This window comes from Heteronotia binoei, chromosome 18, assembly GCF_032191835.1.
Source record: "Heteronotia binoei isolate CCM8104 ecotype False Entrance Well chromosome 18, APGP_CSIRO_Hbin_v1, whole genome shotgun sequence".
In the NCBI taxonomy this organism is placed as follows: Eukaryota; Metazoa; Chordata; class Lepidosauria; order Squamata; family Gekkonidae; genus Heteronotia; species Heteronotia binoei.
This window is the reverse complement of record NC_083240.1, coordinates 1474169-1489059: the sequence shown is the minus strand read 5'-3', so window position 1 is coordinate 1489059 and position 14891 is coordinate 1474169. Positions and strand designations below refer to the sequence as shown.

General features: G+C 51.2%; 1 non-coding gene across 1 annotated transcript; it reads left to right on the top strand.

The window, feature by feature from the left end:
• The first annotated feature begins 5329 nt into the window (after nt 1-5329).
• TRNAR-GCG (transfer RNA arginine (anticodon GCG)) lies at nt 5330-5396 on the top strand. Its single transcript has one exon. It is a non-coding gene; the product is annotated as a tRNA-Arg (tRNA).
• The last annotated feature ends 9495 nt before the right edge of the window (nt 5397-14891 follow it).

Below are 14891 nucleotides of genomic sequence, written 5' to 3'. Positions count from 1 at the left end.
TTTGGTGACACTGTGAAATATGACTCTCCTTGCAAATGCTGGCAAGGGTTATTCTCCATCTACATTATGCATATATAATGCTATATGCAAAGAGAGAAAGGGGGGGTGGACATTAGCCAAGCACCCAAGCAGTGATTTTCATCTTACAGCCGTCAGCACTTTTCAAACTATGGGGCCAGATTCTTACCCATTGCTGATTAGGAGGCAGTGACCCCCCCTCCATTTATAATTATGGATATAAGTAAACCCAAGGGGGCGGTTGCCACAGCAACCCCATTGCTGGCCCCACCCAGTCAACAGAAAATAGTGGGACGTTATTGAGCCTGATAAATGGTTTCACAAAATTTCAAGGGAGCTAGAAAGGGAGAGCTTGGGAGTTCTTCAATCAGAATAAATTAAGCAAATGGGAACGTATCGATTTTTAAAATACTGGATGTGATTAGGGGAGCCTGAGTACCCACCGGTTTGGCTCATGTGCTGTTCATTGGTCACAGAGAGCCCGTTTTTTGATGTTTCATTTGACCATTGGTCCAGCCGTTCATGGCAGCTGAGAGACTTTTTGCAGTATTCCTAACCATGCAATATGGCACAATTGGCTCTTGGAGCCTGTGTGTTCTCAGGGGTCCTTTTGTAGAAAAATAGGTGGCAGAGTTCATTAGCATAACTCATTAGCACATGCCACACACACACACACCCCACAAGCCAAAAGCAACCCAATGCAAGAAAGAAGAGCCCCGGGCAAGTGAGGCCTGCTTGGGCTGGCTAGAGATCTAAGCAGGCCTCTCTCACCTGGGGCTCTCCTGGGCTGCCCCCTCCCCAGTCAAAGGGCCAGTAAGCTACCCGCCACTCAAAATCATATAAGAGGTGGAGAAAGGGTGGCATGGGCTTCTCCAGAGGTTGATGAGGGCTGCTGGGGGTGTGGCAAAGCCCCTGGCAGCTGGCTGGCTGCCTCCTAATCCAGGGATTGTTATGCAGCTGCACCTACCATTCAATGGACAAGGTAGGTGTGGGGCGGGAAGAGGGGGAACCCTCAGTAAAGTTGAGGCCTGCGTGTTCTTACTCAGATGGATTGAGTTCTACTACCTCCCACTTGCTTCGCTCAACAATCATTTAAACAGATAATTAAATCAATTACAAATTGTATAAATCATTCATAACTAAATTATGTCTTTTAATAAAACCCTTCTCTTTGGTGTATTCCTGGTTGAAGCCAAGGGCTGCGGATCAGTCTGAATTGGCAGAACCTTTGTGCCTGCACAGTTGTGCCAAAACCCAATGCAGGCCTCCTCGATCCAATGCAGACCCAATCAGTGGCATGGATTCCCAGCAACTGCGAAGATGACCCTTCCTTCTGGGACATCACAGTGGCTTGTGGAAGGCTCATATTTTTTAGCCACAGGGAAAGAAAAGCTTTAGCAATGAAGGGAGGGGTTTCGGGCAGGTTAACCCCTGCAGCTTTGCAGTGGCTCTCCCCGCTCCCCAGAGAGCAATTCCAGTTTGGAAGTATTTTGGCAGCACCACCTAATACGTAAATCCTTCAAAGGCAAAACAGCATTTATGGAGTCCCTTCTAGAAAGGCGTAAAGTAGGAGAGGCACAGCCTGCTTCTTGCTGGCTTACTCTTCATCTTCATCTTCCTCCCTTTGCCCTCCAGCTCTCCCTCCCCCCTCCACCTAGCTGGAAGCACGCGCTGCAAATTAGTGATAAGGGACAGAGCCCATACAAAGAGAGAAAGAAAAAGCATCCCAATCCACGTAGCTAATGCCACTTGCCTTCCCTTCCCCACCTTCCCTCTGATCTTTTCTTTCATCGCCTTCCTCGTAATAGTTTCTCGCTCTCCACAGCTCCGTTCCTCCTTCAATGACAACTCTCCCCCCCTCGCTCTTCCCTCTCCTTCCAGCGACAGCCAAAGCCGGCTCCACACTGGCAATCCAGGCAGATTAGGCAGTTAACCAGGCTTTGCATCATCATAACCATCATCATAATTAAATGCCACGGATTCTCCCACCCCTGGAAAGATGAACCACAGTGAATCATCCTCCAGAGCCCTGGGGAAAGGGCTTCTGGGAAGCTCACCGGTTGCAAGCCACCACGTCCACACGGAAGCCTTTTGGTCTGGACCAGAAGAGGCCTCTTGTCCAGAGCACAGTTTAGGGTTGCCAGCCTCCAGGTGGGGCCTGGAGATCTCCTGCTTTTACAACTGATCTCCAGCTAGGACAGATCAGCTCCCCTGGAGAAAAAGGCTGCTTGGAAGGGGGGGACGCTAGGGCATTGCACCATACTGAGGCCCCTCCCCTCCCCAAACCCCACCCTTTCCTGGCTCCACCCCCAAAGTCTCTGGGTATTTCCCAACACAGACTTGGCAATCACAGCTGGGAGGGGAGGGGGAACCCCATGGATTTCTTTCCCCAGCAAGGAAAAGGGAAGTCCTCCCAGCCAAGCTGGCACAGCAACTGATACATCAGATGCACTCAGGGCCTTTTTCTTTTTAAAGCCCAGCAGGAACTCATTTGCAAACTAGGCCACACCCCCTGGCAGCACCATTGTTTCACACAGGGCTTTTTGTAGGAAAAGTCCAGCGGGAACTCATTTGCCTACTAGGCCACACCCCCTGACACCAAACCAGCCCGGACTGTGTTCCTGCTCAAAAATTGCCCAGCATGTGCTTATGATCCTGCTCCCAGGAGCACTTTTCCTTTCAGCCAAGGGCTTGCCACAAGAACCCGTCTGGAAAGGCAGCCCTCCACATAGCGGAGGAGGATTCAGGGCATGCCCTTCAGATGTGCCCACGTCAAATCAGGCACCCGAGTCAGGCGGTTGGGACCCATCTTGAAGTGCTCCCAAGAGGACAGCCTGGAATCCACCCCCCCCCAAATACATTCTCAGGGGGCTGCATATTGAAGGGGGAGGGAGCAGCACCACCAGTGGGTAAGCCTCTCTTCCATTGTTGGTCCTCTCTTTGAGGGACTGGTGAAACTCCCAGCCTCAACCAATCACAGGTTCCCAAGCACAGAGGGAAGGGGGGACACTAGGGCATTGCACTATACTGAGGCCCCTCCCCTCCCCAAACCCCACCCTTTCCTGGCTCCACCCCCAAAGTCCCAAGCACGGCTCAACTGCTTTGCATACTGAGGGTCCCAAGTCCAAACCCTTCCTGGCATGTCCAGGTGAAGACAGCCAGGAAGGCAGCACATATTAGGAAAGAGGTCTCTCAGCCAGGTGAACTCACTGGACACATTAATACATTCCATTGCACTGTGCATACCAAGGAAAGCCCATAGCTCAGTAGCACAGCTTGTGCCTGCCACGGAGAGGGCCCTGAGTTCAATGCTCAGTTCAAAGGATCCTGTGACACAGGAGATAAAAAAAATGAGTCTTCTCAGAGAGACCACTAGATCAGGTCCTGGGGGCCTCTTTGAAATTTTAGCATGGCATTGTGAGAACAGCCACAAAATGGCTACCTTGGCTTACCTCCAGCCACACAGTGGAGATCCTTGTGGTGCGGTGGCAGCTGCTGCCAAAGCAATGTTCTTAAAAATCTGCACTGCCGGGGCTTTTAAATTTTTGTTGCAGGAATTCCTTTGCATTTTAGGCCACACACCCCTGATGTAGCCAATCCTGCAAGAGTTTACAGTGGACCCTGGATGAAGAAACCTGTAAGCTCTTGGAAGATTGGCTACATCAGGGAATGTGGCCTAAAATATGCAAAGGAGTTCCTGTTACAAAAAAAAAAAGCCCTGTGCACTGCCAATTGATTCTCCAATGGCCACTTTCTAAAATACTTAGCAGGTGTCAGGAAAGTGTCAGCACGTCCAGGGTCCCTGAGTTAGATGGGACAGTTCCACAGAACGCCGTTGCATGTAGTGCTGGAGATTCCATGTTTTAAGCATGTTCCACAGAAGTGGGTTCTTACGTGCTTGTGATGCTCCACGATCTACACTGATCTAAGTCCATTTGTTCTAAGTCCAAAATGTGTAAATGCCCAACACCACTGAAGAATGGCATGATGTTAGCACCACACTGTTGTTTTAAAACTGCACTAATAATTTTAAATTGTAACCTGTTTTAACTTTTAATGGACTTGTGATTGTTTTTATTGTTTTATTGTTGACATTATGATGCTGTTAGCCGCCCTGAGCCTGCTTCGGCGGGGAGGGAGGGATATAAATGTGAAAAATAAATAAATAAATAAATAAATGAATGAATGAATGAATGAATGAATGAATGAATAAATAAATAAATAAACAAACAAACAAACAAACAAACAAATAAATAAATAAATAAAGTATAGCACAGCCCTCCTTCCCATGCCTACACGCATTGAAGAGCAGACCAGATGGCTTTTTGTGCTCTCCTCCTCATTCTGTTTCTCAGTTGAAGGAGGCCATTGAAAACATGGCCCTATCAACCGCCGGAGCAACTAGCCATATTATCTAGTACACATTTGTGAATTATTGTGCTATGGGGGGGGGGGGGTTCTTGCCCCCAGACACTCCAAGGCAGCACCCCAATCCATCCTGCAATCTTATCTTCTCACAGGAAATCAGCTTTGGCACCCAGCAAGACCTTTGCTTGCATCGTTTCCCATCCCACAATCTGATACAAAGCTATGATTTATTGATTCCAGTGCTTGTTTCTGAAGCACTCCCTTTATCCGCACCACAGCTACTGTGTTCAGAGAAACCCAGTTGCCTGAGAAGCAGGGACGCTGCTCCCCCCCCAAAAAAACCCCATGGTAGGAAAGAAAAATTGTTGAGATTATTTGGGGTGGAGGGTGAGGCCCCAAATGTATGGCTCCCATCAACTCAGGGCCAGCAACACCTCATTGCAAGGCCTTGGGATTCCAGAAGGGTCTCCTGTACGCCCCCCCCCCAAGAATTCCCTTCCAGCTACAGCAAGAGGGGCTTTCAGAAGGGGTGGGGGACCAAAGGCCCTCTCAGTTCAGGACAGATTTGCAGCCAAGGCTCTGTCACAGGGCTGGTAGGATCAACTGCACTCTATGGATGTTCTCCCAGCACTGCCTGCAACAGTGTTGGTTTAATTCACCAATGAACTCTTTCCCTTGGCTTGTTTACCTGATGTGATGTGGTCAGGCAGCAGATCTGATTGGCTGTGCTGTGTGGCCCTCTTACCCTATTGAATCACTCGGTGATCCCTGATTGGCTGGGTTCCCTTCCAGAAATCGCCCGTTCCTCTCCCAAACAACTGTGTGGCCCCTCTTTGATCACATCACATGGCCAAAGTTGACTTGGCTTCCTACTGCCACAATAGAGCTCCAGGGCCGGCCCTAGACTATCCGCCCCGGGCAAGGCTAACTTCTGGGGAGGGACGGTGGCTCAGTGGTAGAGCATCTGCTTGCGAAGCAGAACGTCCCAGGTTCAATCCCTGGCATCTCCAACTCAAAAGGGTCCAGGTAAGTAGGCCTGAAAAACCTCAGCTTGAGACCCTGGAGAGCCACTGCCAGTCTGAGAAGACAATACTGACTTTGATGGACCAAGGGTCTGATTCGGTATAAGGCAGCTTCATAGGTTCATATGTTCTGGTGGCACCCCCCACCCCCAGCACTGATAATGTCACTGAGTCACATGGGGGTGCCCAATTCAGTGCCCCCAGAATGCTGGCGCCCTAGGCAATCACCTGGAGAGTGGCTGGGGTGGGGTCATCTACATAACTTCTGCAAGAAGTAGCAATTGCTGGGGAGACAGGGCTCGAAGGCATCAGCAGAGAGCAGAACCTACTGAAGAGGAATGAACAAGGTAAAGGTAACTAGTTTCTCAGCCTTCTAGGGAACCAGCCTGCCCTTTGAAAGTGATTTCCTGCCCCCAAATGGATACTGGGTTCAGCAGACCCCGCAGCAGTCATGGGGACATGGCCTGGGGACAGAGAAGCAGTGACTGTGTCCCACCAGTGCCAAGAATTACCTTCGGAGTGCCCACCACCTGCACGTCATCTGCCGACATCTCTCCAGTCGCTTTGCTAAATGAATCCTCTCGGGGGCTGGATGTGGAGGTGTGCATCCACAGAGGAAGAGAGGGAGAGATGTATTTTTAACACGTAGGGAAACGGAGCATCTGTATAAACAGGCTGATGACATTGAGCAAGAAGCTATAAATAAAAGAAGGAGAAAAGGAAAAAGAAAAAAGTTAAGTTGTCATCTCTGGCTTGCCGGCTGCCTCCAGGAGACATGCGCCGTGCAGCACTCGGCGCCCAAATATGTCAGCCACAGATGCTATTGCGGGAGCAGAGAGCAGCTCTCTGTGGTGCTACTAGAGGGGAGAGAAATCTGCTTGGAGGAGAGACTAAAAATAAGCAACTGGGCATTCTTATGACCCCTCTCCACTTCTATGGCTGGACATGCTGGGAGGGCAGGCGGGTGAGAGAGCCATTCATCTGCCAACCCACTCTTGAAACGAGAAAAATGCAGAGAGAGAGAAACTTGGCTCATTTTTAGTTGAAGTTGAAGCTTCGCATTCTTCAAAACACCTGAAACCACGTGACTGCATCCTTAGGATCTTCAACTTGACCTCCTCCTCTACACCGCACCAAGGTCAAGGCTCCCGTTCTCCGTTCCAAACTGAGAGACAGTTTGGTGCAGTGATTAAGTCCGCAGACTCTTATCTGGGAGAACTGGGCTTGATTCCCCACTCCTCCACATGTACCTGCCAATGTGACCTTGAGTCAGTCGTAAGTTCTCACAGAGCTATTCTCTCAAGAGCAGTTTCTGTCAGAGCTCTCTCAGCCCCACCTACCCCACAGGGTGTCTGTTGTGGGGAGGAGAAGGGAAAGGAGATTGTAAGCTGCTCTGAGACTCCTTCGGGTAGTGAAGGGCGGGGTATAAATCCAATCTCTTCTCCTCCTCCTTCATTTTATCCTCATGACAGTTAGGTTAGGCTGAGAGTGTGTGACTGAGCCAAGATCACCCAGCCAGTTCCAGTGGCAGAGTGAGGATTCAAACCTGGGACTCCCAGATCCTAGTCTCTCACCACTACTCTACACAGCTCTTAACATTCTGCTGAGAAATCACATGAAGCTGCCTGACACTGAATCCCCTCAGACCCCACCCCCCCATCCATCAAAGTCAGTCTTGTCTACTCAGACTGGCAGCCGCTCTCCAGGGTCTCAGGCTGAGGTCTTTCCCATCACCCCCTTCCTGGTCCTTTTACCTGGAGGTGCCGGGGATTGAACCTGGGACCTTCTGCATGGCAAGCAGGTGCACCACCATGGAACCACTGCTCCTTCCTAAACACACATGAATTTATATTTTTTAATTTGATTTTATTTATATCCCACCCTCCCCACTGAAGCAGGCTCAGGGTGGCTCACAACATAAAATCCCAACAAACAGTTAAAATTACACATTCAACAATAAAACAGATATTCAAGAGTTAAAACAGAATTTTGGATTGGTGCTATTCCAGTGGCGACGGCCTTGAAGTTGCCTTATACGAAGAGCATAAGAGAAGCCATGTTAGATCAGACCAGTGGCCCATTCAGTCCAATCTCCTGCATCAGGTTTCCCTTCTGCTCCTGGCTTCCTTGAAAGCAGGCAGGCAGATCGCAGGCTCCGCTCTCATCTCCTTTTTCCATTTACAACTCCTATTTCTCTGCCTCCTTGGGGAGGCCCTCGAGTAAGCAGAACCCTGGCCTGGCCTGCAGATTTTCATTTTTCATTTTATTTGATTTATATCCCGTCCTACCGCACCAAAGCGGGCTCAGGGCGGCTCACAACATAAAAATTCTAACAATAAAATTCAAGAATTAAAATACAATAATAATTTACATAATTAAAGCAACTAATATATCAATACATCAATCAGTCTCAGTGTGCTATCTTATAGTCTTCCGTCAGAATATTTCAATGTTTCAGTGCCGGTCAGTTAAAAGCCAACCGGAAGAGACTGTCTTACAGGCCCTGCGGAACTGTCCAATGTCCCGCAGGGCCCTGACCTCTTCCGGTAACTGGTTCGACCAGCAAGGGGCTGTGATCGAGAAGGCCCTGTCCCTAGTTGACTTCAACCAGGCCTCCTTTGGCCCCCTTCGCTGCCTGCAAGGTGGACACACAGCTACCAGGAGAGATCCAGGGGGGTGGGGCAGCCCTCTTGGTCTGAAGAAGCAGGACAGCGTTGGAGCCCAGCGGCATCTTGAGGACAGCTTCTGCCCAGGCGAAAACTTGGTTGGTCTTAAAGGTGCCCCTGGACTCACGCTTTGTCCGTGTGCAACTATCAAGTTGACTATTAGAGGGATGGTGTATTAAGCTTGCCAATTTCCAGGTGGCATCTGGAGAGCTCCTGCTATTACAACTGATCTCCAGGCAACCAAGATCAGTTCCCCTGGAGAAAGGGCTGCTTTGGAGGGTGGGCTCTCTGCCATTATACCCCACTGAAGTCCTTCCCCAAACCCTGCCCTCTGCTGCTGACAGGAACAGCTCCCTGCCCTCCTTTAAGAGACAGCCCTTCAAATATTTAAAGAGAGCAATCACGCCCCTCCCCAGCCTCCAGACTGAACCTTCCCAGGTCCCTCTTGGCCTTTCCTCTGAGGGCTCAGTCTCCAGGCCCCTGGTTACCCATCGCTCTCCTCTGCACCCGCTCCGTTCTGTCCACCTCCTTCTTGAAGGGAGGCCTCCAGAACCGCACACAAGACTCCAGGTGCAGCCTGACGAATGCAGTGTACAGCGGGACCAGAACATCTTACCATCTGGAAGTTACTCCTCTGTTGATACACCCCAAGATGGTATTAGCCTTTTTTGTTGCTGCATCACACTGGCTGCTCATGTTTAACTTACGGTCCGCCTGTCCCCCAAGATTTTGTTTACACACACTGCTACCCAAAAGGGCACCCCCCCCCCCATCCAGTTCCTCATTTTTGTTACCCAGATGTAGAACTCGGAACTTATCATTGTTAAATTGCATCTGCACCTCCCCTCACTTTTCACATCCCACTCAGCCATCTTATACTGGATCAGGCCCTCGACCCATCCCACGGTCACTTTCATCTGCTCCAGCTGCAGCTCTCCAATGTCAGGGGACTTTCCCTTCTGGGACCAGAGACCGTTTGTGAACTTGCCAGGGGTTGAAATGGTCAGCCCTCTTGTGCCAGGTCAGTGCCCTCCCATTGGAAAAGGGTTCCTCTCTTGATTGGCTCAGTCTCGTTTTCTCTGACTGGCAGCAGCTGCCTGGCAATGCCAGGTCTTCCCCGACCAATGCTACCTGGGACCCTGTCTCTTGAGACGGCCGAGGACTGAACGCGGCACCCCTGCCTGCCAAGCTGCTTCGCTTCCTGCACCTGGCTTGCCAACTCTCTGCCTCTCCAAAGATCACCTCACCCGTCCCACGGTGCCAATTTTCCCCCTCAGCACTCTCTCTCTCAGAAACAAAACTGCATTAACTAGAAAAACCATGTGTGTGTGTGGGGGGGAGTTAACATTATGTCCTCCTGTTGCCATAACAACCTGATGCAAATCGCCTTTCTTTTCTCCCTTCCTCCCTGTTCGGAGTGTGAGCATGGGCGCGTGCACACACTTGGCCTCTCTGGGTCCAATCTGTCCTGATTCCTTTTAGTCGCAGCCTGGTTTTTTTGCCTTTGGAAATAGCCACCTACAGATGGCCGGCTTTTAGGCCGCTTAGACATGCGGGGGTGGGGGGGGACTCAGGAGTGCTGCCAGCCCCCCCCCCCCCGCCTCCCTGGGTGTCTCCGGCACATCCTTTCCATGGCTGCCTCCTCCTCTTCTCCCTTTGGGGACTCTCCCCCTTCCTGCAGAGGACGGAGCTGCCATTAAGCAGGGCAGGTTGCCACAGACAGCAGCGGAGTTTGGGTCCCATTAGAGATTGGCAATTTGTCAGCTCTTTAATTGATTGTAATATATATTTCCAGGTGGACCTCCGGTTTGATTTTGTTGTCTCTGGCTCCAGCTATGGCTTGAACTCGAGCCCCGGAGCAGGAGGGGTCCTCAGCGGAGGGCGGTGGGTGGGCTGGCGTTCCTGAAAGGGAATCCCTGGTTATCGGCACGCTTCCTTTCCCCTCCTGGGCTGCCCTGAGGCTGAAGGCCTTGCTGAGGGATGCTTGCCAGGCTCTTGGGATCATGGCTCATCTCCCGATAACAGAGATCAGTTCCCCTGGAGAAAAGGAGGCTTTGAAGGGTGCACTCTCTGGCCTTGTGCCCCACGGAGTTCCCTGTCCTTTGCACGAGTTGCCCAACATGGATCCGGGAAAAAAGTTATTATTATTATTATTATTATTCCCCCATCTGACCCCTCACTGGTGGCTGGGGAGGCAGGCAACCCTATTCCAGAGAGCTGCTGACTGTGTGGCGCTAGAGAAATCCATAGGGAGATTTGACCTCAGGTAATAGACTGAGAGGGAGACGGTCCTAGAGGCACCAGTTCTCCCTCCTGTGTCTTTTCAACCATATCTGTTGTCCAGAAATCTTGGGTGGGTCTGGATTCACAGAATGCAAAGGCCACACCTGCTCAGCTCAGAGCCAGTTTGGTGTAGTGATTAAGAGCGCGGACTCTTGTCTGGAAGAACTGGGTTTGATTCCCCACTCCTCCCCTTGCAGTTGCTGGAATGGCCTTGGGTCAGCCATCACTATGGCAGGAGTTGTCCTTGAAAGGGCAGCTGCTGTGGGAGCCAGTATGGTGTAGTGCTTAAGTGCATGGACTCTTATCTGAGAGAACCGGGTTTGATTCCCTACTCCTCCACTTGCACCTGCTGGAATGGCCTTGGGTCAGCCATAGCTCTGGCAGAGGTTGTCCTTGAAAGGGCAGCTGCTGTGAGAGCCCTCTCAGCCCCACCCACCTCACAAGGTGTCTGGGGGGAGAAGATATAGGAGATTGTAAACCTCTCTGAGACTCTGTTTCAGAGAGAAGGGCGGGGTATCATGCTCAGAGGTCCTCTTTGGGGAGTAGAATCATGCAGCAGGGGGGAGGCAGCAGGCCTGAAAGTCTCCTGTTCAAACTCAGCTCAGGTCAGGAGCCCAATCTGGACATCTATAGGCATATCACACCTCCACTTGACACCTGAAACGTCATCTCTCTCACAGGCTTTCTAAAATAAGGGACTCAAAATGAGCCAAAAACTTGAAAAGGACTTAGCCTATTAGCAGCTATTAGGTAGGATAGCTAAATTGAACCTCCAGGTTCAAAAGCAGTGTACCTTTGAATACCAGCTGCTGGGCGGGGACAGTGATGGCAGAGCTCTGCTGACTCCACACTCTGTGGATTTCCTGGAGGCTTCTAGTCAGCCACTGCTCGAGACAGAAGGACAGATTCGATTGCCCTGGAGCCTGGCCTTGCATATCAGTTCCTGCACACTTAGTTACTACAGGTTAAGTCAGTAGGTGGGATCACTGTGTTTAGGATCAATCTAAACACATGGATCTGCCTGGTACTGAATCAGATCTTTGGTCCACCAAGGTCAGTCTTGTCCACTTAGACTGGCAGCAGCTCTCCATTCTTTTCACCTATACTGTCTTCCTTTTTTGATGGGAGATGCCGGGGATCAAACCTGGGACCTTCTGCATGCCAAGTAGATGCTCTACCACTGAGCCACCGTCCCTCCTCGAAGTAGGTAGGGCTAAGAGAGCTGTTACAGCAGCTGCCCTTTCAAGGATAACTCCCACGAGGGCTATGGCTGACCCAAGGCCATTGCAGCAGGTGCAAGGGGAGGAGTGGGGAATCAAACCCGGTTCTCCCAGATAAGAGTCCACACACTTAACCACTACACCAAACTGGCTCTCTTTCCCATCACCTACTTTCCCATCACCTACTGCCAGATCCTGTAACGGGGGATGCTGCTGGGGACTGAACCTGGGACCTTCTGCAGGCCAAGCAGATGCTCTGCCACTGAGCTACTGAGGTCTTTCTCCAAAGCCCCTTTGACAAAGCTGCGGGGGGGAGGCAAGAGAGGCAAACTTGGCAACGATGCCAGCAGCAGCCTCCACAGACAAGTCAGGCAAAGAGCAGCTCAGTTGCTGGCTGTGCGTGCAGTGCAGGCTGGGAGGGCTGCAAACAGGGGGGAAATTGTGGGGGAAAGCTGGCCTTGGGCGCCTAAAGGTGTGGGGGCCCATAGGCCAGTGCCTGCTTGGCCTAATTGTTAATCCATCCCTGCTGTTAGTGCCCACTGCTGGAAGCAGGATGCTGAACTACTTAGGTGCTTATGGCTAAATGTAAACTCCATATTCAGAGGCAGTATATCTTTAGCTACCAAATGCTGGGAGCCACTGAGAAGGCCGCCCCCCTGACACTCAGCTCGGAGGCCAGGACACCCTTCCACAGTTCTTCAAGGCCCCTGTCTCCCAACCCCCTCCCAGCCCCACCCCACCTCCAGCCAGATCTTTGCTAAAGACTCCGCAAAGCCGCGGTTCTGCTCTCTGCAAACCCATCAGGCTCCTGCCTTGCTTCGTGTAAGGCGAAGAAATAGTAGGAACCAGAGACGGAGCAAACTCTTCCAAAGCGAGCGGGGTGGGGGGGGAAACAGAGTTCCAAAGCAGCCCGCCCACCCCCCTCCGCGCACACACTCCATCCGCAGCGACTGGAATAAATCCAGAGGGTTGATTGAAACAGTATTAAGTATTCTAAGAGCCGAGCGCCACGGCCCAGAATACGGATCAGCCGCCAGCGTTTGTTTCCGCCAGGCAGTAATAACTTGTAACCTTTGCTTTATGAAGTAGAATTTGTTATGGCAGAAGGGTTGTTTAAAAAAAAAAAGTCGTGATTCAGAGGGGGGGTGGGGGTGGGATTCTATAAATACATCCATACGTTTTCTTAAGGCACTCTGAGGTGTAATTGAGAAGGGCAGCTCTACAAAGAGGGAAATCAAGATCTGTCCCTTTCATGCTGAATGGGAGAAGGTGGGAAGATTTGCATAGCAGAGCCTCTGCTCCCTCGGAGTAGGAAAACGGTGAAGGGGGAGGGCCCAGTCCTGAATAAAAAGGCCCCTCAGCCGTAGCCCCCTTCTAACACTGACCCAACACAGAACCCCACAAGCCAGGCCTGAGGGATCCAGTCCTGCGGGGGCGTCTAACAGGCTCTCTTGTGCAGACAGAGTGCCTGATCGCAGAGGGCCCGCGGAGCTGCTACAGCTGGTGCATCCATTCCACACACTCCCTCCCTCGGAGCTCCATGTATAATTCTCCCTTTTATCCTTGCATGAACCTTAGATGGCATGACGGGTCCAAAGTCATCAAGGCAGCATCACCGGCTGACAGAGATTTGAAAGTGGTCTTGAACGGACACACCAACCGCTGCAGCGGAGCCGATAAACCTAATCTTCATCAATTTGCTTAATCCCCTTTTAAAGCCATCAGAGTCAGTGGCAAATAGACAGCAGATTAACACCCCGCTCAAGGAAAGGAGCACTTCACACAGGGCACTCGGCAAGTGGTGGTGAGTTCCAGGAGTCAGATCATGTGCTGACTGAATCACTCCTCTCCAAGGCTTTGTTTATAGCATATTTTGCATATTAGGGCACACACCCCTGATGTAGCCAGTCCAATAAAGCTTACAGTAGAGAGCCAGTTTGGTGTAGTGGTTAAGAGTGCGGACTCTGATCTGGAAGAACCAGGTTTGATTCCCCCTCCTCCACTTGCAGCGGCTGGAATGGCCTTGGGGCAGCCATAGTGGTTGTGAGCAGACTCTTATCTGGGAGAATCGGGTTTGATTCCCCACTTCTCCCCTTGCAGCTGTTGGAATGGCCTTGGGTCAGCCATAGTGGTTAAGTGAGCGGACTCTTATCTGGGAGAACCGGGTTTGATTCCCCACTCCTCCACTTGCAGCTGCTGGAATGGCCTTGGGTCAGCCATAGTGGTTAAGTGAGTGGACTCTTATCTGGGAGAACCGGGTTTGATTCTTCACTCCTCCACTTGCAGCTGCTGGAATGGGCTCGGGTCAGCTACAGTGGTGAAGTGTGTGGATTCTTATCTGGGAGAACCAGGTTTGATTCTCCACTCCTCTACTTGCAGCTGCTGGAATGGCCTTGGGTCAGCCATAGTGGTTAGGTGTGCGGACTCTTATCTCAGAGAACCAGGTTTGATTCCCCACTCCTCCCCTTGCACCTGCTGGAATGGCCTTGGGTCAGCCATAGTGGTTAAGTGAGCGAACTCTTATCTGGGAGAACTGGCTTTGATTCCCCATTCCCCCACTTGCAGCTGGTAGAATGGCCTTGGGTCAGCCACAGTGGTTAAATGAGCAGACTCTTATCTGGGAGAACTGGGTTTGATTCCCCCCTCCTCGGCTTGAAGCTGCTGGAATGGCCTTGGGTCAGCCATAGTGGTTAAGTGAGCAGACTCTTATCTGGGAGAACTGAGTTTGATTCCCCCCTCCTCAGCTTGAAGCTGTTGGAATGGCCTTGGGGCAGCCATAGTGGTTAAGTGAGCGGACTCTTATCTGGGAGAACCAGGTTTGATTCCCCACTCCTCCCCTTTCAGCTGCTGGAATGGCCTTGGGGCAGCCATAGTGGTTAAGTGAGTGGACTCTTATCTGGGAGAACCAGGTTTGATTCCCCCCTACTCCACTTGCAGCTGCTGGAATGGCCTTGGGTTAGCCATAGGGGTTGTGAGCGGACCCTTATCTGGGAAAACCGGGTTTGATCTATGCCTACTTTGGGGGGGGGGTGGCCTAATATGCAAAGCAGTGACTGCTACCAAAAAAGCCCTGCTCCTCTCCTTTTGTCTGTCCTGAATCTGCAGTCTAACAGTTTGGGTTTGCCCAACTTCAAGCAGTATGACAAAGGGGGAAACATTTCTCGTTCTTAATTCTTTTCCCTCCAGTCATAAATCCAACCAATTCCAAGTCCCCTTTACCTCTTCTACTGAATCAGACCCTCGGTCCATCAAAGTCAGTACTGTCTACTCAGACAGGTAGCAAGCTCTCCAGAGTCTTAGCCTTTCACATCACT